This window comes from Pseudophryne corroboree, chromosome 2 (assembly GCF_028390025.1).
Source record: "Pseudophryne corroboree isolate aPseCor3 chromosome 2, aPseCor3.hap2, whole genome shotgun sequence".
Taxonomy (NCBI): domain Eukaryota; kingdom Metazoa; phylum Chordata; class Amphibia; order Anura; family Myobatrachidae; genus Pseudophryne; species Pseudophryne corroboree.
The window spans coordinates 748,824,249-748,850,167 of record NC_086445.1 but is presented as its reverse complement, the minus strand read 5'-3'; the positions used below and the strand labels follow the sequence as shown (position 1 = coordinate 748,850,167).

At 46.8% G+C, this 25,919-nt stretch overlaps 1 protein-coding gene and 1 long non-coding RNA gene across 2 annotated transcripts in view; one reads left to right on the top strand and one right to left on the bottom strand.

Moving 5' to 3' along the window:
- The window catches only part of SYT6 (synaptotagmin 6), an 855,303-nt gene that overhangs the window by 271,119 nt on the left and 558,265 nt on the right, over nucleotides 1-25,919 (top strand). The window lies entirely within an intron of this gene.
- The window catches only part of LOC135051165 (uncharacterized), a 100,655-nt gene that overhangs the window by 53,338 nt on the left and 21,398 nt on the right, over nucleotides 1-25,919 (bottom strand). Inside the window, exon 2 of the long non-coding RNA XR_010242086.1 lies at nucleotides 1,426-1,788. This is a non-coding gene — a long non-coding RNA (uncharacterized LOC135051165). The remainder of the gene's footprint in view (nucleotides 1-1,425; nucleotides 1,789-25,919) is intronic.

The following is a 25,919-nucleotide window of genomic DNA, read 5'->3' as shown; positions in this document are numbered from 1 at the left end:
GTTGGTAGTGGACGGAGTAGAGGGCAGAGCGATGTACAGTATATGAGGGTCATTGATATTGAATGATACATAGCTGGAAGCCATTCAGAGCACACCATTCTGATCACGTTTTGCTTTATCTAGTGACTAGGAGGTGGCCTGAAGTGAATGCAATAAAAATCAGTCTTGTGGGCATGTTATGGGACTGATAAGGGCATGGCAGTGTAAGCGGCTGCATTCTCAGATGCACAGCCACCTCCACAGAAGCCATGATCGGTTGGAGAACCTTGACCTGCAATAGGGCAGGTGCAAGAGTTGAATGTGTGCACAATCACACCCAAAGTCCTTGTAAGTTAATTAGTCAGTAGTTCACACTTCTAAGGATAAATAATAACATAAATGATATAATTGGCTGCACTACTCTTCTGTCTGTGATACAATATAAAACTTATACTTATAACCTGATTTGCACCATATCAAATTAATTGAGCAACTTTTTGCTACTGCACATGTGCAAATATCCCCCAAAACTCTTATGGTGTATGCATTACACTGGGAATGTGCTGGCTGTTCCTCCGGGGCGGTGACTGGGATGTGGCTATTCAGATGCACTGAGATAGTTCATCATATGGGCATGTTATGGGAGTGTCACTGAATTGGTTGCATACACAGATGCTTAATTGCCCACATTGGTGGCCATAATCTGATGGAAATATGCACCTGTCATAGGGCTGTTCCGATGAAGCGACCAATGGTGGTGTCTAAAGATTCAACAAGTGGAGTTACAGCATCTAGAGATGCTACAGTAGCTTTAGAATATACAGTAGGGCCTGGTTTTTGTTTGTAAGTAAAGCAAAAAATGCAAATAACTTTGTTTCTGGAACAAACCATGTTGCCATGCAAGGCGTGCAAATACATTTATATTTTTTCTGTGCAAGGTAAATACTGGCTTCTTTTGCATGTAGCCCACAAATGTTACCATTATTTTTGCTGTTTGAAAACACCCCACCGAAATCTAAGGGGTATATTTACTAAGATATTATTATATATATTCTAGATATTATATTCCAGGAGATGGTAGATACATGATAAGTAGAAACTGATTGGTTGCTATGGGCAACATTCTCAATTCTGTAAACCCGTACATTAGTCAATATACCCCTAAATCTCCCTTCACATGTTATCTGCCCCACCTGCAGTGCAAAATGGTTTTGCCCAGTTGCTTGCTGTTTTTGCGTTACTTACTAACATGAATAAGGTCCATAGGTGCAGGTGCAACTAGGGCAAAAGGTAATTTTCTATTTAAATTGACATGTCATTATATTGTAAATCAATATAATGATAAACTGGGGTTATGATGTTCAAAATGTAACATATAAACAGTGCAGTATTAGAAAAACAAATACATATTTTAGATTTATAAAAGTTTATAAAATATAGGCATACCTCAACTACAAGAACAAACTGGTCCAGACCCTGGACAGTGATGTTTTGAAGTCAATAACTACAGCACAGTGTATGGAGAAATGAAGTGCAAATTTTGTAACTCAAGTACAGTTTAACTAGATAAACAGCAGTTTGAACAGTAACTCTGACATCTGTGATTCCTTTCTTTACATTCTGGTGAAAATTACAGCTTCAGTCTGTACATTTTATTCTTCCAAAGTACACCTGTTGCTGGGAAATCAGAGCTAGGTTGGATGGTTTCATCTTCATAAAGAAATAATGGAATTTCTTCAGATATTGTTGAAAGATCGTCAAGTTTTTCTGTTTTTGCTTGCTGTATTTTATACATTTTTATGCAGCATGCTGTAGATATAAGAATGATAATGACTGTTGAAGACATGAGTAAACTATAAGCTTATCAATTCAGTATGAGAACAGAATTTGTCGAACTGCTAAGGCTACTGCTGCACCAATAAGTCTGTAATTGGCTAAGGCTGTAGTGCTAGGTATGAGGTCATCATTACACTCACAAAAAGCCAACAACACACAACCCATATGATAGATAGGATGTGGGGGCAAGGTTGAACAAATGCTGGTTGTAGTAGTAGTAGAGTGTTGTCAGTGTGTGTGTGTGTGTGTGTGTGTGTTATCTCCATCTACTTCTAAATCAGCCAATAAAATATGTTGTGCATTTCCACAATAACCATTCTGACATAAATGATCACTTCATAGAGCACTTTAAAAGCCATATATTAATCTATTGGCAAAAAAAATACATGACCTTTTCTTTACTTCGTGATTAGTTCTAGTTGTTTCAAATAATATTGATTACAATTGTTTGATGATAAAGGTTAATGTCCTTTTTCTTGATCACATTATTTGCTAATTAACAGCATCATTGATTTACTTTTCCATTGAAGCATATCATCTTTTATTATTGTACACCATGATTTGAAGACTCCACACCTCACTCCATTACATGTTACTTGAAACTTGTTGGGCACTTGAAACTTTTGTTTTACTAAATATATTGATGTTTTATGTTCTATTATCATTTTATTTTCCACATTTTCTCATTACTTTTTGTTTGAAAGCCTAAATATTAACTTAGACGTGTTTAAAAACTTATGTGACTAAGGAGTCTATTTACTAACCCATGGATGGAGATAAAGTGCATGGAGATAAAGTACCAGCCAATCAGCTCTGGAAGCCAACAGAGCCTTTACAATTGCAGGCTCAGACATGTCCATGAAATGTTCGCACCACACCTGCATTTTTGTAGCCACCCCCGTTACCTTTTGCAAAATCTCACTATCTGTCACTTACTTTGCGAATAAGTCTTTCCCGCATCCGCCGTCTCTAATTGCTCAACACACAGTACATGTGCTGGGCATCTGTGATCCATGCACAGTTTAAACATTGGCATTGCACATGACCAGAAGCAGATTTAGACCTCATAGAGACGTAAACAAGACACCTATTTGAGGCCTCCCTTCCTCAAAAAAACCCATAACACTATATTTGTTTCCTGATTCATTGCCCTTACATTAATTGTTGAACATACAATCTCTACAATGTTAGGGCCAGGGTGGGAATCAAGCGCCTGCCAGTGCTGTGAGACAGTAATGCTACCAGGGGTAGATTGGGATGGAAAACCAGCCCGTGAAATTTATGGAAGAAGCCATAATTGGGATGCAAATACAACGTGTAGAACATAAAAACAGCGCTAATAAGGAATCTAAAAAACAGGTGTTTCCCTGAAATAAATTACATACGTTTTAATATTATTCAACATATATATAAAAGAGAAAACTCTCACAGATATGAACCATAAAAATATAGAGCCTCTATAGCCAGTCTCTGACCACCGACATTTTGATGTGAATGTGCACACCTCTTGGTATTAATAATGTCCCTGTGACCGGTCACAATATCAACAGGATCCTTAGTTTTAAATATGCAGATGTATCCAATCTTGTGGTATAGTTACCAAAATTGCAGTGGATTGGCCGGGTATCCCACCTAGCGAGGGTCCAGAGGCTGTCTCCGATCCGACGCAGATGTTTTTGGTGGTTTTCCCTCTGTTAATTTTCCACGTCCATAGATTGAAAATGTCCAAGATGGTAATAACTGCAATGGTATCCTGAAGGTGGCTTTAGGGTGTCTGGGTCAGGGCTGGTTCCCTTACGCGTTTCGCTGGCGTTTAGTCTATCTCCCCCACTAAGTCCATCTTTTGCATATGTTTGCTCTTTTAGTCCATCTTCTGCGTGCGTCTCCTCCTCCCTCTCAGTCCATCTCCTGCATGTTTCTCCCAGCCTCCCTTCTCATTTTCACACCTACAGTGTATCATTTTCTATTATGCATGTTTCCTTCTGTCTATTCACTGACCACCTTCTGCCTTTCTCCTTCTGCACAGTTTCTGCCTCTCTCCCCTTTTATCTGCCAAGCTTCGGCCAGTCACTTGATGCAGGGCTTCTGCGCCAATGGGACAGCCACAATTGGAAGCATGCAGCCACCCTGTTTAAATAGGGGGCGCAGCTTCCTGCTGTACCACCTGACCCTACCTTTACTGCATTCCACTGGGTGAACAATTCTGAGCAATTCGCTTCCCCATGCTTTGACAATTGTTCCACTTTCTGCTGTCTGTTCCCTATCGGTGTGTATGCCTTCATCTATCAATCACCTGTCTTTTTTTCACCTTCTGTTAGCCTTCTTGTCTCCAGTTTCTTCCCCATTCCCCTTCTCTTTGTGTGTTGCCTTTCCCTACCAGGGCTTAAAGTGGTTCTGGAGAGGTGGTGGAATTAATTTCCCCCCGCCACCGACTCCCCTCCCATTGAGCAGAGGCAGGGGCGATGGTAGGGTGTTAGGCAATCCCCCGTAAACTACAAATTTGTGCACTAACCCCCATACTGTCTAAACAAACAGTGCGCGCAGAAGGCGCATGTCACAAAAAAGGTGTGCGGCATCACATGGAAAGGGCGTGGCCACACAATAGTACCCCCAATACAAATTATGCAACACAGTAGCACACTCTTAGGGGGATATTCAATTGTTTGAAAAGTCAGTTGGGTGTCTGTTTTTTCTTATCTAATAGACAGACACCCAACCGACTTTTCAAACATTTGCATTTCCCCCTTATTGTCATTGCACTGTACATAGGCCCTCATTCCGAGTTGATCGCTCTCGCTAGCAAGTTTTAGCAGCTGTGCAAACGCATAGTCGCTGCCCACGGGGGAGTGTATTTTTGCTTTGCAGGAGTGCGATCACTTGTGCAGCAGAGCGCCTGCAAACATATTTTGTGCAAAACAAGATACCCGCCCTGCAAACGCCTGACCACGCCTGCATTTTTCCAAACACTCCCAGAAAACGGTCAGTTGACACCCAGAAACTCCCACTTCCTGTCAATCCTCTTGCGACCCCCAGTGCGACTCAAAGCGTCGCTACATCCTGTGCAAACGCATGTCGGCTGTTGTACCTGTACGATGCACGTGCGCACTGCGGTGCATATGCATGCACAGATCAGCCCCTTTTTGACATGATCGTTGCGCTGCAAAAATCTGTAGCGAGCGATCAACTCAGAATGACCCCCATAGTGCCTCTATTTCATATTACACCACCGAGTAGTGCCCCATAATCACGCTATGCTACACTGTTACACCCCTTATACACATGCCCACAGTATCAGTGCCGCTTATATATATATATATATATATATATATATATAATAATAATACCCAAGGTAACAGTGCCGCTTATAGACATAATAATGGATACGGTATCAGTGCTGCTTACATACATAATAATACCCATGGTATCGGTGCCATTTGTACACATAATAATGCCAACGGTAGCAGTGCCGCTTATACACATAATGGCCATGGTATCAGTGCCGCTTATACACATAATGGGCACAGTATCAGTGCCGCTTATATACATAATAATGACCACAGTATCAGTGCCTCTTATAAACACATAATGTCAACGGTAGCAGTGCCGCTTAAACACATAATGCCCACAGTAACAGTGCCGCTTATACACATAATGGGCACAGTATCAGTGGCGCTTATACACATAATTGGCACGGTATCAGTACCGCTTGTATACATAATGCCCACGGTAGCAGTGCTGCTTATACACATAATGCCCATGGTAGCAGTGCCGCTTATACACATAATAATGGCCATTGTAGCAGTGCTGCTTATACACATGTCCACGGAAGCAGTGCCCCTTTTACACATAATAAATGTCACCTCCACCCCACTTGCCTCATATCTCAGTGTTGTCTGCTCTCAGTGCGCCACCAGCTCCTTATTCCCTCCGCAGTCCATCACCATTGGAGGGGGAGTGGGGAAGGCGGGCTAAGGGTATCAGTCTAGCACCGCCTGCCCACCGTCCCTTCTATTTGTGTGGGAGCTGCGGCTACACTACAGCACTGCACTAAATAATTCTCATGGCCGGACAAAGTGGGCTGGAGGAAATTGAACTGAGAGTATTTCTCTTCTGCATACTGTTACACCCCCCCCCCCACCCCCCATCCAGATCTCCATGTTACACTGGCACTGCAGCTCTCAATCTGTAAAAAATGTCCTGAAAACTGCTTTACCTGATAGTGGTACATGGAGATCTGTCTGACTGCTGCAATCAGGGCAGGTACAATGTCACCATTTCTTCCAGCTTCTTTCCCCCTCCCTGCAGACAGGCTGGCATTACAGTCTGGTAGTTGCCGGGAGCGCAGTGCAGGCAGAGGTCAGAGTAGACTTATACCCGTGGCGGATCTAGACTTTACTTATAGGGGCAGGGCCGGTGCTAGGGTGTTCGGCGACCCCCTGGAAACTAAAAATGTGCGCCCTCCCATACTTCACAAAGGGACAGCGTGCCAAAGAGACAGCACATGCCAGGCATTGCTTCTGCATGGTGCCTGTGAGGAAGGTTGACCCGCGTGGTGTGGAGGGGTGAGGCTCCTGTACCAGTGCCGTAACTAGACATTTTAGAGCTGTGTGCAAAAAACAGCATCGGCGCCCCCTCCCCCCAAATATAAAACTGGGCCAATGCGCGCCGTAGGCATGTGCCAAAATATAGGAGCGTGGCTTTATGGGGAAGGGGCGTGTCCACATAGCTCCCTTTTACACAGTAAGACAGGCAGAGCTCCGTTTTACACAGTACGGCACGTAGAGTACCATTTTACACATTACAGCGGCAGAGTCCCGTTTTACACCTTACAGCAGCAGAGTCACGTTTTACACATTACAGCAGCAGAGTCACCCTTTGTTATATATTACAGCAACAGAGAGTGAGAGTGAGTGAGAGTGTGTGTGTGTGTGTGTGTGTGTGTGTCTCAAGTCACCTGTTAGGGCGATGCGGCATTCAGGACTACCAGGCGCAGACACTTATTTACTGGTGCTCATAGTCCCCTCTCCAGTGCTCAGGCTGCGGCGGGTGTCACAGTAGAGGCAGCGGCGGCTCCTATACGGGACAAGGCGGCTGAAGGAGCACTCTCTCTCTCCACTTCAGAGGTGGCGGCAGCGGCGCACCCTAGCGGCATCAGTAGAGGCAGCGGCGGCTCCTATACAGGACAATGTGGCTGAAGGAGCGCTCCCTCTCCACTTCAGAGGTGGCAGCGGAGCTCACAGCCAGAATTACCACACGACGGGTAGCACAAAATGGCGCGCTCCCCGTCGCTTACAAAGGCAGGCACCGGCGAACAGCAGAAATTTCACTACTCCGTCACTGACCAAAACAACCGTAGGTAGGGGTGTGCTGCCATATGGTGCGTGGTGCGCCTTCACTGCACTTGCGCTGTGGGCAAGGCACCATCGGCACATACCTAGTTACGGCCCTGACCTGTACAGACACAGAACACAGACAGGAAGGGGGGGACACACACTCAGTGACTGAGACAGAACACACAGAGGTGGGTGTGACACTGTGACAGAACACAGTGGGGGCTGACAAAGTGATAGAACACTGGGGGGTAACACTAACATCACACTGGGGGGCACAGTGACAGAACACTGGGGGGTGACAATAACATAACACTGGGGGGGTGGCACAGTGACAGAACACTGGAGGGGTGACACAATGACAGAACACTTTGGGGGTGGCACTAACATAACGGGGGGTGACACTTCACAGAACACTGGGGGGGAACACTTCTTCACAGAACACTGGTGGGGTGAAACTTCACAGAACACTGGGGAGAGGGGTGACACTTCACAGACCACTGCAGATGGGGGTGACACTTCACAGAACACTGGGGGATGGGGGGGTGACACTTCACAGAACACTGGGGGATGGGCGGGGGTGACACTTTACAGAACACTGGGGGCTATGTGCAAGGCACCAGGCCCTGACCTGTACAGACAGAACACAGACAGGAAGGGGGGGAGGGGGGGGTGACACAGTGACTGAGACAGAACACACAGAGGTGGCTGTGACAAAGTGACAGAACACTGGGGGGGTGACACTAACATAACACTGGGGGGGTGGCACTGTGACAGAACACTGGGGGGGTGACACAATGACAGAACACTTTGGGGGTGACACCAACATAACAGGGGGTGACACACTTCACAGAACACTGGGGGGGGGTGAAACACTTCTTCACAGAACACTGGGGGGGTGACACTTCACAGAACACTGGGGGGGTGACACTTCAAAGAACGCTGAGGAGGGGGGTGACACTTCACAGAACACTGGGGAGGTGGGTGACACTTCACAGAACTCTGGGGGATGGGGGGGTGACACTTCACAGAACACTGGGGGGTGACACTTCACAGTACACTGGGGAGGGGGGTGACACTTCACAAAACACTGGGGAGGGGGGGTGACACTTCACAAAACACTCGGGAGGGGGTGACACTTCACAAAACACTGGGGAGGGGGGTGACACTTCACAAAACACTGGGGAGGGGGGTGACACTTCACAAAACACTGGGGAGGGGTGTGACACTTCACAGAACACTGGGGAGGGGGGTGACACTTCACAAAACACTGGGGAGGGGGGTGACACTTCACAAAACACTGGGGAGGGGGGTGACTCTTAACAGAACACTGGGGAGGGGGGTGACACTTCACAGAACACTGGGGAGGGGGTGACACTTCACAGAACACTGGGGGGGTGACACTTCCCAGAACACTGGGGGATGGGGGGTGACACTTCACGGAACACTGGGGGATGGGGGGGTGACACTTCACGGAACACTGGGGAGGGGGGTGACACTTCACAGAACAATGGGGAGGGGGGTGACACTTCACAGAACACTGGGGAGGGGGGTGACACTTCACAGAACACTGGGGAGGGGGGTGACACTTCACAGACACACACACAGCATATTACATCCCATTCACCACACTCACCCACCCACCCACCCCGTTCCCTGGAGTCATCACCCTCCACACAAGCTCATATATGTATGTATGCATGCATACATACATATAAGTCAAATGTTACCTAAAGGTCCCCACAGCACGGAGGGAGGCAGGCAGGCTACGGGCCACACAGACGGTCAGTGGACCCCTGGCAAAGTTGGGGGCGTGGCCTAATCACGGACCCCTGTGGTCACGCCCCCCTTTTTAAACCCCCATAGCAAGCTGCAGGCTGGTGCCCGGGAGAGGAGGTGGTGGCGCTGCAGTAAGGAGCTGCCCCACTGTGCCCAGCACCAGTCAAAGTCGTCCCCAGTTTGCGTTATGGCTGGGGCCGGCTCTGCTGCAGGACCCGCTGCTGCACAGTCTCTCCTGCAGGTGCGGACCTCCGCCTCCACAGGTAGGGGCTGTGTTGCTCCCTATAGCTGCTGGAGCTGCTGGCGGCCGCGACGTAGGCGGGGCGGAGCCACATACGAGAAGTGGCCCCGCACGCCACTCGGCCCACCAGGGACCTCCCCGGTACAAGCAATGGCCAATCCGGCCCTGCCTATGGCCAATCCACCCCGAAATGCTACAAATTACAACATCCATGCTGCCCCATTCTCTCTGCTCCATTCCTTTATGTGGCACTCAACTTGGCAGTGACCACTAAAATATAACTTTTATTATAGCATTAAAGTGAATTATAAGAACATAAAGTGATGTATAAAGTTCAAATGTATAAATTTACTAACTGTTCTACCCGTTCTTTGCACGGGAGTTTATGATATTCATGGTTGTAAATATAAATGAGTGTTAAAAATTGGGTAAGTCTATAGAGATGCAAATTTAAGATGTCTTAATATAATATTTATATATAATATTTATCCATGGTTCTTGGCGTTACCCGAGGAGCACCCGAAGCAGATACGAAGTGGCAGGACCATTTTTGTAGTTTATTAAATTCTACCCACTGGAGGTGCAATCCAAAATTTGATCCGATTGTCTGTTTGGGCGCTATCATTCAAGCCACACATCGGTAATGACATCATTATGTCATCCCCTTTTCATCCCCTTCGGGGAAGTTTATTAAAATTCAAATGACGTAGCTTTCCTATTTCCCACTTGCAAAATACCTTTGTTAAATTTCATCTTCCTAACATATCGGAAAGTAAGAGAGTTAGTGATGAGTCAGTCAATGTGTGAGTGAGTGAGGGCTTTCACATTTTGTAGTTTATTAAATTCTACACACGGGAGGTGCAATCCAAATTTTGATCCAATTGTCTGTTTGGGCGTTATCGTTCCCGCAATGCAAACCACGCATCGGAAATGACAGCATTATGTCAACACCCATTTCAGAGCCGTAACTAGATGTGTGCCGATGGTGCCTTGCCCACAGCGCAAATGCACTGAGGGCGCACCATCGGGCATCACACCCGCTAGCTCCGAGCCCAGACTGTTGAAGGTGGCGCCGCCTGTGTCCTGCTGACGGCGGCGCCGCCCGCCCGTGTCCCTCTGTAGCCGCCGCCCGCCCGCCCGCCTGGACACAACCGTGTCCCGCTGAAGCCGCCGCCACCTGCCCACCTGTGTTCCGCAACTTCCTCTGAACTTGAAGCCGCCCGCCCCCCTGTGTCCAGCTGAAGCCGCCGGCTTCAGCTGGACACAGGCGGGAGGGCGGCGGCGGCTTCATATTCAGAGGAAGCTTTCAAGCCGCTACTGTTGTAAGTTCAGTGCAGCGCTGCGGCGTCTGTGTGACAGGCAGGCATCTCAATGGCCCACCGGCAGCCCGTCACCCCTCCCCTGCAATTCGGAAGCCGCTGCCGACCACAAGACTCCTGCTGCTGAAGCCGGCCACCCGCCCGCCCGCCCGTATCCCGGTGAAGCCGCCGCCTGCCTGCCTGTGTACAGCTTAAGTCGCCGCTGCTGCTGAGGTCCCGGCAGCGCTGCGGCTGAGTTCGGTGAAGAGGACAGGAGGATTCAGGAGCAGGCAACAGCACGTTACACTACACTACACTACACTACACTACACTACACTATACTACACTATATTACACTACACTTCACTACAGTACACTACATTACACTGCACTACACCACAGTACACTTCACTACACTACACCCTAAGGGTAGAGGGGGGTGTAAGGGGGAATCTGCCTGCCGTACTGTGTTAAAGGGGGACTCTGCCTGCCATAATGTGTGAAAGGGGATCTATCCTGCCGTAACGTGTAAAAGGTGGACTCTGTCTGCCGTAATGTGTAAAAAAAGGGGACGCTGTCTGTCTTAATGTGTAAAAAGGGGACGCTGTCTGCCGTAATGTGTAAAAAGGGGACTCTGCCGTAATGTGTAAAAAAGGGGACACTGTCTGCCGTAATGTGTAAAAAGGGGACGCTGTCTGTCTTAATGTGTAAAAAGGGGACGCTGTCTGCCATAATGTGTAAAAAGGGGAATCTGCCGTAATGTGTAAAAAGGGGACACTGTCTGCCGTAATGTTTAAAAAGGGGACGCTGTCTGTCGTAATGTGTAAAAAAGGGGACGCTGTCTGCCGTAATGTGTAAAAATGGGACGCTGTCTGCCGTAATGTGTAAAAAAGGGGACGCTGTCTGCCATAATATGTAAAAAGGGGACGCTGTCTGCCGTAATGTGTAAAAAAGGTACGCTGTCTGCCGTAATGTGTAAAAAGGGGACACTGTCTGTCGTAATGTGTAAAAAAGGGGACGCTGTCTGCCTTAACATGTAAAAAGGGGACGCTGTCTGCCGTAATGTGTAAAAAGGGGACTCTGTCTGCCGTAATGTGTAAAAAAGGGGACGCTGTCTGCCGTAATGTGTAAAAAAGGGGACGCTGTCTGCCGTAATGTGTAAAAAGGGGACACTGTCTGTCGTAATGTGTAAAAAAGGGGACACTGTCTGCCGTAATGTGTAAAAAGGGGACGCTGTCTGCCGTAATGTGTAAAAAAGGGGATGCTGTCTGCCGTAATGTGTAAAAAAAGGGGACTGTCTGCCGTAATGTGTAAAAAAGGGGACGCTGTCTGCCGTACTGTGTAAAAAAGGGGACGCTGTCTGCTTTAATGTGTAAAAAGGGGACGCTGTCTGCCGTAATGTGTAAAAAGGGGACTCTGTCTGCTGTATTGTGTAAAAAAGGGGACGCTGTCTGCCGTAATGTGTAAAAAGGGGACGCTGTCTGTCGTAATGTGTAAAAAAGGGGACACTGTCTGCCGTAATGTGTAAAAAAAGGGGACTCTGTCTGCCGTAATGTGTAAAAAGGGGACGCTGTTTGCCGTAATGTGTAAAAAGAGGACGCTCTCTGCCGTAATGTGTAAAAAGGGTCTCTACCTGGTGTAGTGGCGCTACTGTGCGGCGTAATTTGAATAATGGAGACTACTGTGCACCATTATATGAACTGGTATTTTTTTGTGGCCACACCCCTTTCCCACGAAGCCACGCCCCTATATTTTTTGCACTGCCACCGGTTTACGTTAAAGGGGGGCGCCGATGCCGTTTCTTGCACACAGCGCTAAAATGTGTAGTTACGGCACTGACCCATTTCATCCCCTTAGGGGAGCTTTTTAAAATTCTAATTACATAGTTTTCCTATTTCCCACCTGAAGAATACCTATGTTATATTTTAGTTTCCTAACATATCGGGAAGTAAGAGAATTAGGGGTCTATTTACTAAGCCTTGGATGGAGATAAAATGGACGGAGATAAAGTACCAGCCAATCAGCTCCTAACTACCATGTCACAGGTTGGGTTTGAAAAATGAGAGTTAGGAGTTGATTGGCTGGTATTTTATCTCTGTGCACTTTATCTCCACCCAAGGCTTAGTAAATAGACCCCATAGTGATGAGTGAGTGCTTTCGCATTTATATATATATATATATAGAGAGAGAGAGAGAGAGAGAGAGAGAGAGGATTGTCAGTTAAAAAAGCCTGATAAAGGAGATTATATAATTGTCCTCTTAATGCTGGCACAGAATTCTGTATTCATCAGTTATTACAGGACTGTCTGCATAGGGAAATGATTACCACAATGGATAATCCTATACTTGTAACCGGAATAGCAGTTTCAGCTACAGCAGCCTATGAAGGTTTAGTTACAACTGTATCCATGTAACCGTTTAGTATTTAATTACTGATACACTGTTGCAGTTTATAACTCTGGTCAGCTTAATGTCCTGCTCCTTCCAGTCTTAGCTACCTTTTGCCACAAAGGTCAATTCAATAACCTCTCAGAGATAACGTTGTGTTCATACAGTAAAACATTGCCTCTTTGTGTTGTTACTTAAAGTTATTATCATACGTTCTCTCATGTGATTCTCCTGTTCTTAGCCAAACATCTTACTGTGGGTCTTTTATAAGAAATAATTTGTATGTTAATCACACAGATGCAGCCATGCTCGTCTTTGCTGCGATGTGACATACAGTACTGTAACACGGATTACGATTATTTGCAGCCAGCAATTGCTCCATTCATTCCTAATGCCGTCTGCAAATAGTCGCAGCTCAGTATGCATGGCCGTGTTGCAGCAAAGAGGAGCATGGCTACATCTGTATGTCAGTGTGACAGTATATAAAGCAGAGGTCTGTTGGAGACTGTTCAACAACCCCTCTCTGCACGGGATGTAGTTATGTGAGCAGGAGACTGGCGGTCATAATACCGGCTCCTACATCCCGGACCTTCACTATCCCAACGGTCAGCATGCCGACCAACAGGAACTATTTCCACTTGTGGGTGTCTCCGGCACCCATAGAGAGGGAAATAGAACCTGTCGTGATCCCACAAGGGGCATCATTGCGCTCCCCCCCTCCCCCGCCATGCATCTAAACGCTGGTATCCCACCATCTGTATTGTGACCAGCGGTCACACATACCCAACCCCTCTGCACATACAGAACGGCTTGTTACAAACAGATCACATGCAAGTAGTTATCAATGTCTGTGTGGAAAATTAGCTGCTTTTGTAAGTGCATATCTGTCCTTTCACACCGTCGTACATTTCTTTATTCCACCAACATATATTGCACCAGCATGTCTCACAGGTGTTCTTGTCTCACACCTAGGAGAGTGTCTGCAGGCAGGTGGATTGCTTGTCTCTATCCAATGAAATCTGGTCCCTCTACACTTTACAATGGTGCATGCAGATGTGTAATCCTATTGCTACTCATAATAGTGCAGCTACAAATCAGTCTGGGTTTCCAACTCCTCCTACGGACTGCTACAAGTAAGGGGGATATTATCTTGGGGCAACACTCCCGTAAGTCTACTTCTCCCGTCTATATAATCATTACCAGCAGAACCTGCCCTTTCAAGGAACTATAAGGTGGCGTGATGTTATGAGCGGTGTCGTATGCTTCTTGAAAAGCCGCATATAGCAGTAATTAAATGGAGTCCCCTTTGGGCCTCAAAACTGTTCAGTGTCCTGGCAGCACACCTCATCCTTCTTCTATCTTCTTGGCTCCTCTCACTGTGCATGAGAGAAAAGACAGAGAGATGTGCGCTGCAGCCAGCACCCGGCAGTGGCAGCTGTCCAATCAACGTGCTGACAGGGGCCAGATGTTTTCAGGTTGGCGGGTCCCCTGGGACCTGGCGGGTCCTAAGCTGGAGCTTCTGTTCCTTAGCAGTAAATCCACTACTGCACATGACTCAGAATCAGGCCCATGGTTCCTAAAATATTCTAACACTGATCACCCTTTCTCATAATGCATGACATTGGGGGTAATTCAGACCTGATCGCTGTGCTGCTAATTTTGTTGTCCTGTGATCAGATAGGGGGAGTGTAAATTCACCCTGTGCAAGTGTGCGATCGCATGTGTACACCGCGCGAAAATGTCCCTCAGTCAGCAGACAGCTGCAAATCCATTCGCACCTCACTCACCATCGACTGATTTTTCCAGTGTGTGCGCAGCCCAGGACTTACTCCTACAGTGCGAAGAGAACAGGCTGATCAGGGCCGGAGCTGACGTCACACACCCTCCCAGAAAACGCTTGGGCACACCTGCATTTTCCCTGACACTCCCAGTAAACGGACAGTTACCACCCACAAACAGCCTCTTCCTGTGTTATGCACACCAGTGCCTGCAGGAATGTACTGGTGTTTGAACTGTTATGCACACCAGTGCCTGCAGGAATGTACTGGTGTCTGAACAGAGAGGGATGCAAAACAAATGAACTCACAGACAGACTGGGAAATATGACATAACGTACACAGAAGGTGATAGGGTAACAAAACCAACACAGAGTGAACAGAGAAGCCCAGAGGCTAAGAAACTGGGTGTCTCCCTAGTATTAGAAATGCTCAGATGGAAAAAGCAAGATGTTGTGTTTTAATACGTAGAGAACCCGAAATGCTGTTGCTAAGGGCAACAGCAAAACCCTAAAGGGTTACCAACGGGTGTGGCAGTAAACTCCTTGGTCAGAGATGGAATAATAGACACAAGGAGAGTCTCCACAATCCTAATTCTCACTTGCAGGGCCCAGGTTCAGCTTACTGCCACTAAACTGACACATGGACGCCCTGCACAGTGAGAGAGGATTATGCAGGCAGGTCTGAAAGTACAGCCACAAACCTGCTGGGTTCACAGAATAGCAAAAGAACCTTAGCAGGCTAAATGACTGACTCCAGTCTTACTGCTAGGTCTGGATTGGCAGAGTGTAGTACCAAATCCCCAGGCCTATTTGCAGTAAGCAACAACAAATACAAGCTACACAGTACTGGCTAACTTTCAGGAACTGACTAACCAACAAAGATTCAGCAGCATCTGCTTAACCTGAGAAGAGGCCTTATAAAGCAGGTGCTGTCCACGCCCCCCTCAGACCTCACAGACTGTGAGCACAAAAACCAGCACCGGATCCCCTGCCTGTAACCACTGCATAGCAAAAGACCCGAACTGGAGTATCAGCTGCGCTCAGGTTACTCCGCTAGCACTTGTCTCCCGGTTGCCATGACGACGTGGCAGCACAGGGCAGGAGACCCTAACAGTACCCCCCCTCTGACGAGAGGTCAAAGAACCCCTACCACCGGGTTTATCGGGGAACTGCGAGAAGAAAGAGCGTATCAGTCTGGGGGCATGAAGATCACATCTGCGCACCCACGACCGCTCCTCCGGGCCATACCCCTTCCAGTGCACCAAAAATGACAGCCGACCCCGAACCATCTTGGAGTCAAGAATCCTTTCAACAACAAACTCCCTCTGGCCACGTATCAGAAGAGGGGAAGGTCTTCCTCTGGAAGAAGGATTACTAATCGCCCGTTTTAAAAGGGAACAATGAAATGTTTTATTGATACCCAAAGAACGGGGCAGATCTAACTGAAATGCCACCGGATTGATAACCCTGGTGATCTTATAAGGGCCGATGAACCGGGAGCCTAACTTATGAGATGGCTGTCTCAACTTAAATTCTTGGTAGACAACCAGACGAAGTCTCCTAATTTGAAGCTGCAGGGTCTTTTCCGCTTATCAAAAACCCTTTTGGTCACTAATGACACAGACACAAGGGCTTTCTTCACTTTCCTCCAAATACCTCTAAGGACCGAAACGACAGAGGAACCACCAGGCGTGGAGTCCAGGGGGTCAAAAGAATTGGCCTTAGGATGATGCCCATACACACAAAGGAAGGGAGAGATCCCTGTAGCAGAGTGAGCCGCGTTGTTATAGGCAAACTCCGCCATTGACAGATGAGCAACCCAGTCAGTCTGACACTTGGAGACATAACACCTGAGGAACTGCTCCAAGGACTGGTTCACCCTTTCAGTCTGCCCATTAGACTGCGGATGGTAGCCTGACGACAAGCTGACAGAAATCTGGAGATCGGAACAAAATGCCCTCCAGAATTTGGCCACAAACTGGGATCCGCGGTCAGAGACCACATCAAGTGGCAACCCGTGGAGACGCACAACATGCAGCATAAATAATTCAGACAGGCGTCTGGCCGATGGCAGCCCAACCAGTGGAACGAAGTGCGCCATCTTCGAAAACCTGTCAACGACAACCCAGATGGCTGTCATCCCCGAGGATTTGGGCAAGTCCACAACAAAATCCATTGAAATGTGGGTCCATGGCTTAGATGGAATAGAGAGTGGATGTAATGGGCCAACAGGAACCCCTCTAGGAGTCTTATTTTGGGCACAGATGTCACATGCCCGAACCCACTGATCCACATCCTTAGCCACCGAGGGCCACCACACCGCCCTAGATAGCAACTCCCGAGTTCTGGCAATACCCGGGTGACCTGCCGACTTCTTGGCATGGAATTCCAGGAACACTCGCTGTCTTAACCTAGGAGGCACAAACAAAAGACCTACCGGAAGGTCTGGAGGAGCCTGCTCCTGTGCTCTAAGGACTAATGACAAGAGGTCCTGGGTAATGCCCACTTTAATACATGATGGGGACACAATGGGCAACGGCTCCTCGGTGGTCTCCTGGATTGGAGCAAAACTCTGCGAGAGCGCATCAGCCTTGATGTTTTTTGACCCAGGGCGATATGTTATCAAAAAATTAAAGCGAGCAAAAAACATAGCCCATCGTGCCTGCCTGGCATTGAGACGCTTCGCTGACTCTAAATATGCCAAATTCTTATGGTCGGTGAGAATTGAGACCACAAACTTAGCCCCCTCAAGCCAGTGTCTCCACTCCTCGAGTGCATCCTTAATAGCCAACAATTCCCGGTTACCCACGTCATAATTCATCTCGGCAGGCGAAAATTTACGGGAAAAGTAAGCACAGGGATGAAGGCGATTATCAGACACTCCCATCTGAGAGAGCACTGCCCCAATACCCATCTCAGAGGCATCCACCTCCACCACAAAAGGACGCTCTGGATCTGGGTGTCGCAGCACCTTGGCCGAGACAAATGCCCTTTTGAGACGGGCAAAAGCCGCTTTGGCCTCACGAGACCAGTGAGCAACATCCGCCCCTTTCTTAGTGAGTGCCACCAAGGGCGCCACTATAGACGAAAATCCAGCGATAAATCGTCTATAAAAATTTGCAAAGCCCAGGAAACGCTGAAGCGCCTTCAAACTAGTGGGCTGCACCCAATCCAGGACTGCCTGTACCTTGGAACCCTCCATTTGGAAACCTTCTGGGGAGATAATATATCCTAGAAATGCGATTTGCTGAACTTCAAATTCGCACTTCTCCAGCTTCGCCCCAAGCCGGTGGTCTCTGAGTTTCTGGAGGACTAAGCGTACATGCTTCCGATGTTCCTCCAGGGAATGGGAGAAGATTAGGATGTCATCTAAGTATACAACTAAGAATCTATCCAAATATTCCCTGAGCACATCGTTCATGAAATCCTGGAAGATTGCCGGGGCATTACAGAGCCCAAAAGGCATCACCAAATATTCATAATGCCCTGAGTGGGTATTAAAGGCAGTCTTCCATTCATCCCCCTCTCTTATTCGGATTAGATTGTACGCACCGCGTAGGTCAATCTTAGAAAAAATGGTGGCAGTACGAAGCTGGTCAAACAAGACCGAAATGAGAGGCAGTGGGTATGAGTTTTTAATCGTGATACGGTTCAATTCCCTGAAGTCGATGCAGGGTCGCAATGAACCATCCTTTTTACCCACGAAGAAGAACCCCGACCCAACTGGAGACTGTGAAGGTCTGATAAATCCTTTAGCCAAGTTCTCCTGAATGTACTCTGCCATAGCCTGAGTCTCAGGACGTGACAGGGAGTACAACCTGCTCTTGGGAAGCTTAGCATTCGGCAACAAATCAATGGCACAGTCATAGGGGCGATGGGGAGGTAGTACCTCTGCAACTCTTTTGGAGAACACGTCCGCAAAATCTGCATAACACCCTGGCAATCCTGGCAAACTTAGCTGCGAGAGCCTGACTGGAAGGCTCAAGCAACTCCTGAAACAATCAGTACCCCAACTAAGAATCTCCCCAGAGACCCAGTCAAATTGAGGATTGTGGGCCCTTAACCAGGGTAACCCCAACACCAATGGGGCAAAAGTACAGACAGTCACATAAAAGGACAATTTTTCAGAGTGTGTGGCTCCAATAAACAAAGAAATCTGGCTAGTGCAAGAGGTAATTTTACCCTGGGATAATGGTTCCCCGTTTAACCCACAAATCTCAATTTCCGACGCCAAGGGTACTAAGGAAACAGAGTGTTTCAGGGCGAATTGGCGGTCCATAAAAACCCCGTCGGCCCCACTGTCCACAAAGGCCTCAGTCTTGACAGTTTGACCGAGGATCTTCAAGGTCACCGGAATGATAAAAGTCTTCTTGGGAAATTCTGACTTCTGGCCTGACAGGATATTTCCCATCACCCTCAGGCCCTGAAGTTTTCCGGCTTTTCTGGGCATGATACTACCACATGACCCTTATTCCCACAGTACAAACACAACCCCTGCTGTCTCCTCCGCGTCTTCTCACGCGAGGAGAGGCGGGTAGCCCCAATCTGCATAGGCTCCTCGGAAAATTCCTCAGAGTCTGAGGTTCCCTTGGGAAAGAAGGAAACCTCGGTCTCCCTTTCAAGCCTACGCTCTCTCAGCCGTCTATCCACCCGGATGGATAACTGCATGAGCTGATCCAAGCTATCAGGCAAGGGATATTGTACCAGTTGGTCTTTTATCTGGTTAGAAAGACCTCTTCGGTACTGGTGTCTCAGGGCTGGGTCATTCCACTGGGTATCATGGGCCAACCTCCGAAACTCCGTACAGTAAACCTCAACTGGCCTTCGCCCTTGCTTAAGGATCGAAATCTGAGCCTCGGCTGAGGCCGTCTTGTCAGGGTCATCATACAACATGCCCAGTGCCGTAAAAAAAGCATCAACACTTTTAAGCGACGGACAGTCAGGCTGCAACCCATATGCCCAGACCTGTGGGTCTCCTTGTAGCAAGGAAATCACTATACCCACCCGCTGAATCTCTGACCCAGAAGACTGAGGCCTAAGCTGGAAATATAACTTGCAGCTCTCCTTGAAACAAAAGAACTGCGAGCGATCTCCAGAAAAACGATCCGGAAGATTTACTTTCGGCTCCTTAACCCCTGAAGGTGCTGCTGCTGCGGGAGCTCCGCCAGCGGCCTGGGAGGTGTGCATTTTAATGGACAAATCATTAAATTGACGAGTCAGGACCTGCACCTGATCGACCACCTGTTGCAACGTATTTTGAGGGGTATGCTCCATATTCCCACAAAATTTCAACAGGAGTATTGGGCTGCTGAATATGTTATGCACACCAGTGCCTGCAGGAATGTACTGGTGTTTGAACTGTTATGCACACCAGTGCCTGCAGGAATGTACTGGTGTCTGAACAGAGAGGGATGCAAAACAAATGAACTCACAGACAGACTGGGAAATATGACATAACGTACACAGAAGGTGATAGGGTAACAAAACCAACACAGAGTGAACAGAGAAGCCCAGAGGCTAAGAAACTGGGTGTCTCCCTAGTATTAGAAATGCTCAGATGGAAAAAGCAAGATGTTGTGTTTTAATACGTAGAGAACCCGAAATGCTGTTGCTAAGGGCAACAGCAAAACCCTAAAGGGTTACCAACGGGTGTGGCAGTAAACTCCTTGGTCAGAGATGGAATAATAGACACAAGGAGAGTCTCCACAATCCTAATTCTCACTTGCAGGGCCCAGGTTCAGCTTACTGCCACTAAACTGACACATGGACGCCCTGCACAGTGAGAGAGGATTATGCAGGCAGGTCTGAAAGTACAGCCACAAACCTGCTGGGTTCACAGAATAGCAAAAGAACCTTAGCAGGCTAAATGACTGACTCCAGTCTTACTGCTAGGTCTGGATTGGCAGAGTGTAGTACCAAATCCCCAGGCCTATTTGCAGTAAGCAACAACAAATACAAGCTACACAGTACTGGCTAACTTTCAGGAACTGACTAACCAACAAAGATTCAGCAGCATCTGCTTAACCTGAGAAGAGGCCTTATAAAGCAGGTGCTGTCCACGCCCCCCTCAGACCTCACAGACTGTGAGCACAAAAACCAGCACCGGATCCCCTGCCTGTAACCACTGCATAGCAAAAGACCCGAACTGGAGTATCAGCTGCGCTCAGGTTACTCCGCTAGCACTTGTCTCCCGGTTGCCATGACGACGTGGCAGCACAGGGCAGGAGACCCTAACATCCTGTCAATCAGCTTGCGAATGGCTATGCGATCAAAAAATTTCGCTCCAGCTTGTCGCTGTTTGGCGATGCATGTGTGCATTGTGGGTCATACGCATTCGCAGTCAATCGATAATCGCCCGTGTGCAAAAAAGCACAGCAGCAATTAGGTCTGAATTGGGCCCATTGAACATTTCCAGATTGTGATATAAATATATTCCTTAGACGTCAGTCCAGTAAACAGAAGTCCCAATAAGCAGTATTTATTATGTTGCTGTCTATAAGACAAAAAGGCTTGTAGCGTTTCCACAAATGCATGGTACAAAGAGTTCAGAGTAATATATTTAAACAGGCTTTCAGCATGAAATAATCCATGGTTGTGTTACTCCTTATTCCTATCAGTGTAAGAGAAAACCTGCAATAAACCTCAGATGACACATAACATTAGTTTATGTGATTACCATTTAACTTAATGAACAACCTCTAAATCATTCTTTATTTGCTTATAGTAGACAATAACATAGATCAATGTGTTAAAATCTTTAACTAGTGTCCAAAGCATAGTAATAAGGATGACAAACAATGTAGACTAAATTAATAATTCATTGTTAGCAGTTATTCATTAAAACCACAAGTACAATATCATAAACTGAATGTATGCAGGTCTGCCAGGAGCTGAACTGGCTTAGGTATTCAGGTGGGGGAGAATGTGGCTATGCCACCTCCGAATATATCTCTATCTATCTATCTATCTATCTATCTATCTATCTATCTATCTATCTATCTATCTATCTATCTATCTACCTACCTATCTATCTATCTATATATATATATATATATATATATATATATAATGTTCCATGCAATGAGTCTTGTTTATATCAGAATGAATGATAGTGTGACGACCAGTTAACTATTACACTGGTCAACACGAATTTTGAGTCTGGGTTCTGCATATCTGATTTTTATTTCTTCCACATTACTAATTAAAGACTTAAAGAAAATATAGTTTTACCCGAAAAAGTTTGCTTTTGTAGCTATCAGAATTAAATTAGGGATTTTAAGAAAATTTCACTATTTTCATAACTTTATTGTATGTAAAAATAAAACAAACTTTTATTGAATTTGAATTACTTTTATTTACAATTTAAAAAAACAAATTACTGTAATAGAATATACATGGTGATTCAAAAGTCGCAGTACACCATTTTGTTTTAAAAACTGTGCAGGAAATGGGAAAACTGAATACTCCAGTAAGGTATGGGTGAGGTGGCTTTCTTTTAGGGTATGTACCGAACATGGGCGCCATCTTGAAATCATCCATCTTGAATCTAAGTCAGTTTTTTCAAATGGAAAGGGGGTCATGTAACAAGTCAAACAACATAAGAATTTTGCTGAAAAGTTCATTGATGCAAACAGATTTGAAATAGCAGTTATGGTTCAAAAGTTACAGCACTTTTTTTGTAGCAGGCAACTGAAGATGGCTTTGACAAAAGATGAGATAATTGAGATCATTTTGATGTCAAACGTCATGTGCTGCATTGTGGGCTCTTCATGAAGGATGCCAAAACCATTGTTGAGGTTGTCTCGTCAGTAGCACTTTTTGGACGACCACTCTGTGACTTGTCAGCCACAGTACCAGTTTCTCGGAATTTGGAAATTAGGCACCTGACAGTGTTACGTGGAATTGGAAAAAGCAATTTTCAGTTACCTGCAACAAAAAAAGTGCTGTAACTTTTGAACCATAACTGCTATTTCAAATCTGTGTGCCACAATAAACTTTTCAGAAAATTCTGATGTTGTTTGACATGTTACATGACCCCCTTTCCATTTGAAGAAACTGACTTAGATTCAAGATGGCAGATTTCAAGATGGTGTCCATGTTCGGTACATACCCTAAAAGAAAGCCACCTCACCCATACCTTACTGGAGTATTCAGTTTTCCCATTTCCTGCACAGTTTTTGAAACAAAAGGGTGTACTGCGACTTTTGAATCACCCTGTATAGAAAAAGTTTAGAAATTAATATTTTTCGTATTTCTTCTGTGATGCGCACACTGCTATGAGACACATGAGTAAAATTCCACTTATACTGTACTCACAGCAATTCTACATCATATTATCTTGTTAGTGATCTCATGTGACAAGCTAATGTTCTGCACTCTGCTAGTTAAGTCTACTCTGTTCTGTGCAGATCTGCATTTGTTTCTCAATGCTTAGCTGCCTTTTGCCATGTGACAGGTCAAAGGGTTAGATCCTCCATTTTTGTTACCAATCAGTTATCTGTGCATGAGTAGCTGAAAGGCTGTGTTAAGTCTCCTCTACCCCAGAGACTAAAATCTTATTTCCGTGCACTGTTTATTCTCTTATTTGTTACATGTAGAGTGATCTATTCTGCAGAACTACAGCTATGTTATATGGACAATCATTCCAGTCTGTATTAATAAAAGGTTTAAAGTTCCAGAAATCTCATTGTCTGTGCATTGAGAGATGGACATGGTTTAGCTATCTGAATAGTTACACACCAGGGACGTGCAATCAGGGGAGGCAGGGGAGGCAGTGCCTCCCCTGTCATAAACATTAAAATAATATAAAGAAAATACTTATGACACATATTATGTGTCATAAGTATATGCATTAGGCTTTATATTATTTGAATGATTCTTTTAGTTTAAAATAATCATTTTAAGTGAGTTTAGGAGGGACCGCTGTCGGTGCCTCCCGCTGTCATCGCAACGAGCAGGAAGCGGGTAGGCGGTACTAAGAACTGGGCAGTAAAAGCCCATGAAAAAATGCATCTGAAGCTGTACTTTGTGGAAGTGCCGCTTTGACAGGGGAGTGGCAGGGGCGTGCTTTCAACCCATAGCACGCCCCTGTAGCTAAGAGTGAGCAGCAGCGGTGGAGCGGGCGGCTGGCGGCTGGCCCTGTCAGGCCGGAGTCAGCAGAGCGGGAGGGGATCTGTCCCGGAGCCTAAGCCTCTGTCCTGCCAGTGGAAGGAGTGTGAGGCGCGCCTTCCCCTTGTCCCGCCGCCGCCGTCATCCCCGAGTCCCGCCGCCCCTACTCAGCCCCTGATACCATCGTCGCGCAGCCGAGGAGAGTGTCTGGATCGTGGCCCCCCAAGGCGAGTAAAACACACACACACACACACGCACACTAAAAAATAAAAAAAGCTGCCGTAATGAGTAAGAGAGGGGGACGCTGTCTGCCGTAATGTGTAAAAAAGGGGGCCTGTCTGCCGTAATGTGTAAAAAATAAGAATTTACTTACCGATAATTCTATTTCTCGTAGTCCGTAGTGGATGCTGGGCACTCCGTAAGGACCATGGGGAATAGCGGCTCCGCAGGAGACTGGGCACAAAAGTAAAAGCTTTAGGACTACCTGGTGTGCACTGGCTCCTCCCCCTATGACCCTCCTCCAAGCCTCAGTTAAGATACTGTGCCCGGACGAGCGTACAATAAGGAAGGATTTTGAATCCCGGGTAAGACTCCTACCAGCCACACCAATCACACCATATAACTTGTGATCTAAACCCAGTTAACAGTATGATAACATGAGGAGCCTCCAGAACAGATGGCTCACTACAACAAAAACCCGAATTTTTGGCAACAATAACTATGTACAAGTACTGCAGACAATCCGCACTTGGGATGGGCGCCCAGCATCCACTACGGACTACGAGAAATAGAATTATCGGTAAGTAAATTCTTATTTTCTCTGACGTCCTAGTGGATGCTGGGAACTCCGTAAGGACCATGGGGATTATACCAAAGCTCCCAAACGGGCGGGAGAGTGCGGATGACTCTGCAGCACCGAATGAGAGAACTCCAGGTCCTCCTCAGCCAGGGTATCAAATTTGTAGAATTTAGCAAACGTGTTTGCCCCTGACCAAGTAGCTGCTCGGCAAAGTTGTAAAGCCGAGACACCTCGGGCAGCCGCCCAAGATGAGCCCACCTTCCTAGTGGAATGGGCTTTTACAGATTTTGGCTGTGGCAGGCCTGCCACAGAATGTGCAAGCTGAATTGTACTACAAATCCAACGAGCAATAGTCTGCTTAGAAGCAGGAGCACCCAGCTTGTTGGGTGCATACAATATAAACAGCGAGTCAGATTTCCTGACTCCAGCCGTCCTGGAAACATATATTTTCAGGGCCCTGACTACATCCAGTAACTTGGAATCCTCCAAGTCCCCAGTAGCCGCAGGCACCACAATAGGTTGGTTTAGGTGAAACGCTGAAACCACCATAGGGAGAAATTGAGGGCGAGTCCTCAATTCCGCCCTATCCAAATGAAATATCAGGTAAGGGCTTTTATAGGATAAAGCCGCCAATTCTGATACGCGCCTGGCTGAAGCCAGGGCCAACAGCATTACCACTTTCCATGTGAGATATTTTAAATCCACTGTGGCAAGTGGTTCGAACCAATGAGATTTTAGGAATCCCAAAACCACATTGAGATCCGAGGGTGCCACTGGAGGCACAAAGGGCGGCTGTATATGCAGTACCCCCTTTACAAAAGTCTGGACTTCAGGAACTGAAGCCAATTCCTTCTGGAAGAAAATCGACAAGGCCGAAATTTGAACCTTAATGGATCCTAATTTTAGGCCCATGGACAGTCCTGTTTGCAGGAAATGCAGGAAACGACCTAGTTGAAATTCCTCTGTCGGAGCCTTCCTGGCTTCGCACCACGCAACATATTTCCTCCAAATACGGTGATAATGTTTTGCAGTTACATCCTTCCTGGCTTTGATCAGGGTAGGAATGACTTCATCTGGAATGCCTTTTTCCTTCAGGATCCGGCGTTCAACCGCCATGCCGTCAAACGCAGCCGCGGTAAGTCTTGGAACAGACAGGGTCCTTGCTGAAGCAGGTCCCTTCTTAGAGGTAGAGGCCATGGATCCTCCGTGAGCATCTCTTGAAGTTCCGGGTACCAAGTCCTTCTTGGCCAATCCGGAGCCACGAGTATAGTTCTTACTCCTCTCCGTCTTATAATCCTCAGTACCTTGGGTATGAGAGGCAGAGGAGGGAACACATACACTGACTGGTACACCCACGGTGTTACCAGAGCGTCCACCGCTATTG